Source organism: Rutidosis leptorrhynchoides, chromosome 8, assembly GCF_046630445.1.
Source record: "Rutidosis leptorrhynchoides isolate AG116_Rl617_1_P2 chromosome 8, CSIRO_AGI_Rlap_v1, whole genome shotgun sequence".
Classification (NCBI taxonomy): domain Eukaryota; kingdom Viridiplantae; phylum Streptophyta; class Magnoliopsida; order Asterales; family Asteraceae; genus Rutidosis; species Rutidosis leptorrhynchoides.
Window position 1 is genome coordinate 224,282,621 of NC_092340.1, and position 4,891 is coordinate 224,287,511.

Below are 4,891 nucleotides of genomic sequence, written 5' to 3' on the forward strand. Positions count from 1 at the left end.
GCTTCATCTCCAAATACACATCGGCGTATTATTCCATCGGGACAACTTTTAAACAGATGTGGATCTTCCCAGAAATAGTGTTTTATATCACTGAAGAATTTCTTTCGTCTTTGGTACGATAATCCTTTTTCAAGGAATCCACAAACTAAGTAGTTTGCATAGTCTGCAAACCATGGGATTTCTTTATAATCTATCTTCAATAGATATTCATCAGGAAAGTTGTCTTGTATGGCTGATTCATTTAGAACTTCTAACTCAGGATTTTCAAGACGAGAAAGATGATCAGCGGCGAGATTTTCTGCTCCTCTTTTATCTCGGATTTCAATATCAAACTCTTGTAAGAGTAAGATCCAACGGATTAATCTTGGTTTAGCATCTTGTTTTGAAAATAGGTATCTAAGAGCAGAATGGTCGGTATAGACCACCGTTTTTGCTAGAACGAGATATGATCGAAATTTGTCAAAAGCAAAGACAATAGCAAGGAGTTCTTTTTCAGTAGTTGTATAGTTCGTTTGTGCTCCTTGTAATGTCTTACTAGCATAATATATAGGTTGAAATCGTTTTTCAATCCTTTGTCCTAAAACGGCTCCCATTGCAAAATCACTTGCATCGCACATTAGTTCAAATGGTAGATTCCAATTTGGTGTTATCATGATCGGCGCATTAGTGAGTTTTTCTTTAAGAATATTAAAAGATTTGATACATTCATCTGAAAAGATGAATGGCGCATCCTTTTCTAGGAGTTTATTCATAGGAGTGGCAATTTTAGAAAAATCTTTTATGAAACGTCGGTAAAAACCGGCATGCCCTAGAAAACTCCTAACTCCTCTAACATTGGTGGGATGTGGAAGTTTAGCAATTACATCTACTTTAGCTCTATCCACTTCAATTCCTTCTTTTGAAATTTTATGTCCAAGAACGATGCCTTCTTTAACCATGAAATGGCATTTCTCCCAATTAAGTACTAGATTTGATTTTTCGCATCTAATTAGCATTCGTTCCAGATTAACTAGACATGATTTAAATGTATCACCGAAGACTGAAAAGTCATCCATGAATACTTCCATGCATTCTTCTATCATGTCGTGAAAAATCGCCATCATACACCTTTGAAAGGTTGCAGGGGCGTTACAAAGTCCAAATGGCATGCGTTTGTAAGCAAAAGTACCATAAGGGCACGTGAATGTGGTTTTCTCTTGGTCTTCGGGTGCTATTGGAATTTGAAAATATCCGGAAAATCCATCTAGAAAACAATAGTAACTATTTCCGGCTAATCTTTCCAACATTTGATCTATGAAAGGTAAGGGAAAGTGATCTTTTCTGGTGGCGTCATTTAATTTTCTATAATCAATACATACACGCCATCCTGTTACAGTCCTAGTAGGAATAAGCTCATTTTTCTCATTTATAATGACAGTCATGCCACCCTTCTTAGGTACGCATTGAACTGGGCTTACCCATGGACTATCAGAGATTGGATATATCAAACCTGCATCTAGCAGTTTAATAATCTCCTTTTTAACAAAATCTTGCATATTAGGATTTAGTCTTCGTTGACGTTGCACATACGTTTTATGACCTTCTTCCATAAGGATTTTATGTGTGCAATACGAAGGACTTATTCCTTTAATATCATGAATTTTCCATGCAATGGCTGGTTTATGAGCTTTCAACACAGAAATGAGTTGTGTTTTCTCATTTTCAGTAAGAGAAGACGATATTATTACAGGTAATTCAGATTCACCATGTAAATAAGCGTATTCCAAATGGTTTGGAAGTGGCTTTAACTCTAATTTCGGAGGTTCTTCTATCGATGATTTATATCGATATCTGTCTTCTTCTTTTAGCATTTGAATTTCTTCTGTTGTTGGTTCATATCCATTAGCTATAAGTGTAGCTAACATTTCAGCTTCATCAATTGGTTCATTACCTTCTCCTAAAGAACATTCTCCTGTTCCTTGTAATTCTGGAAATTCTTCTAATAATTCTGCATGTGCATCTATAGTTTGAATATAATAACATGTATCATCTGCAGATTGCGGTTGTTGCATTGCTCTATCAACTGAAAAGGTAACACTCTCATCCTCTATACTTAGGGTCAGTTTCTTACCGAACACGTCTATCATTGCTTTAGCCGTGTTTAAGAATGGTCTTCCTAATATGAGAGGAACTTGAGAATCTTCTTCCATGTCCAGAACAACAAAATCTACTGGGAATACTAAAGTACCAACTTTAACTAGCATATTCTCCATTATCCCTCTAGGATATTTTACTGATCGGTCGGCTAGTTGTATACTTATTCTGGTTGGTTTTAATTCTCCAAGGTCTAGTTTAGCGTATAGTGAATACGGCATTAGATTTATACTAGCACCTAAGTCTGCCAATGCTTCTATTGAACTAAGACTACCCAGAAAACATGGAATTGTGAAACTTCCTGGATCAGATAATTTTTCTGGTATCTTATTCAACAGTACTGCTGAACAATTTGCATTCATAGTGACAGCCGAGAGTTCTTCCATTTTCTTTCTATTCGTGATTAGATCTTTCAAGAATTTAGCATATCTAGGCATTCCTGAAATCACATCAATGAAAGGAAGATTTACATTTATCTGTTTAAACATATCCAAGAATTTGGATTGCTCGGCTTCAAGTTTTTCTTTCTTCATTTTACTCGGGTAAGGAAGTGGTGGTTGGTATGGTTTAACATAAGGTTTATCCTTAACTGTGTTATCTTCATTAACCTTTTCGGTTCTTGTGGAGTAGGAATGGTTTCATCAGAAGTTACAGGTATTTCAGGTGGTTTAAGTGTTGTACCACTTCTTGTGGTAATGGCTTTAGCTGTTTCATTCCGGGGGTTAGCATTTGTATCACTAGGTAAACTTCCCGGTTTTCTTTCACCTATTAACCTTGCTAGGTTACTTACTTCTTGTTCCAGATTTTGAATAGAAGCTTGTTGATTTCTAAATGCTTGAGCATTTTGTTCATTGGTTTGTTTTTGAGATGTGAAAAACTGCGTTTGAGTTTCAACTAGCTTCGTCATCATATCTTCTAAATTCGGCTTTTTATCATCGGTTTGTTGTGGTGGTTTGTTTTGAAAATTCGGTCTTTGCTGGTTGTAAGTATTATTGGATACTTGTTGATTGCTAGGACCTTGTTGGTTGTTGTATGGAATATTTCGGTTATAATTCTGGTTTTGATTGTAAATCGGTCTTGGCGGTTGATAATTATTCTGATAATTATTTCCAGGCCTTTGGTTTATGTATGAAATATTCTCTCTTTGTTCCATTGTTAATTCAATACTGAGACAATCTTTTGTCAAATGTGGTCCTCCACACTGCTCACAACTAATTCGTATTGAGTGAATATCCTTAGTCATCTTTTCCATTCGTCTCTCGAAAGCATCTATCTTTGCGGAAATGGAATCTAAGTCATGGCTAGAATCGGCTCTAGCTGCTTTAGATGATCTAATGATATCTTTTTCTTGGTGCCACTCATGTGAGTGGGAAGCAGTATTATCAATAATTTTGTAAGCATCAGTTTCGGTTTTCTTCATAATAGAACCACCAGCTGCTATATCTATGTCTTTTCTTGTAGTGATGTCGCATCCTCGGTAGAATATTTGTACTATTTGACAGGTGTCTAAACCATGTTGCGGACATCCTCTTAACAACTTTCCATATCTTGTCCACGCCTCATATAGAGTTTCATTTGGTTTCTGTGTGAACGTAACAATTTCTGCTTGAAGTCTTACGGCTTTAGATGCAGGAAAGAATTGTTTAAGAAATTTGTCAATTAAAACGTCCCATGTATCGATCGCCCCTTCAGGTAACGATTCCAACCAATCTTTGGCTTCTCCCTTTAAAGTCCAGGGAAATAACATGAGATATATCTGTTCATCCTCCACTTCTCGGATTTTAAATAGTGTGCAGATCCTATTAAAGGTACGTAGATGTTCATTTGGATCTTCCTTCGGCGCACCACTAAATTGGCATTGATTAGTCACCATGTGTAGAATTTGTCCTTTGATTTCATAATCTGGCGCATTAATGTCTGGATGAGTAATTGCGTGACCTTGCGTTTAGCTCTCATTCGGTCTTCCATACTTAAAGGTTCCAGATTCTCCATAATTGAATTTGTTGAATCGGTATCACTAAACGATTCTGATTTAATGGTTCGTTCCTCAACAATCTCTGTTTGAATGATTGGTGGTTCCGGAGGAAAGTTTAATGGTTCAGGATCTACGAACCGTTCCTGAATATTTTCTGGATTCTCAATTGTGAGGTCGGGTTCAAAAAATGGATTATCGGAAATTTGAACTGAAGTACTTGGTCGACTAGATGACGATTCTAAAGAAAAATCAACGGCGGTTATATTTGTTAAACGATGTCTTGATCGAGTTACAGGTGGTGAACGTACAAAAGGTGATGAACGTCTTGCTCGGTGCATTCACTGAATATCCTATTAGTTTTAAAAAGGAAAGAAAAATTATAATAAGTTATCCAATCAATAGACTTTTCTGATTTTGCCCACGTTTCGAATAGCCAAAAGATGCAGCAGAGGGGCAGGATTCGTTTGGTCTCAATATAATTGAGGACTGTTTGGCTCCAATAACCCGGTCCACGTACAAATCCAACTATTACTACGAACCAGAAAATTTTGATGTCTATTAATTTAACCACTTAAAATAAATTTTCGTAATTTTAAGAAATTTAGATAAGAAGTAGAAAAAATTCTATGTCCTAAAACTAGAATAGCGAGAAATAAGAGAGAAAAAGAGTTCGTCGAAAAAGGTAGAAAAAGAAAAATGGTTGAAAAATAAAAGGTGACGAAAAAAAAAAAATTAAAAGAAACTTATCAAAACTTAAAAATACTTTACTAACCTAACCTTATT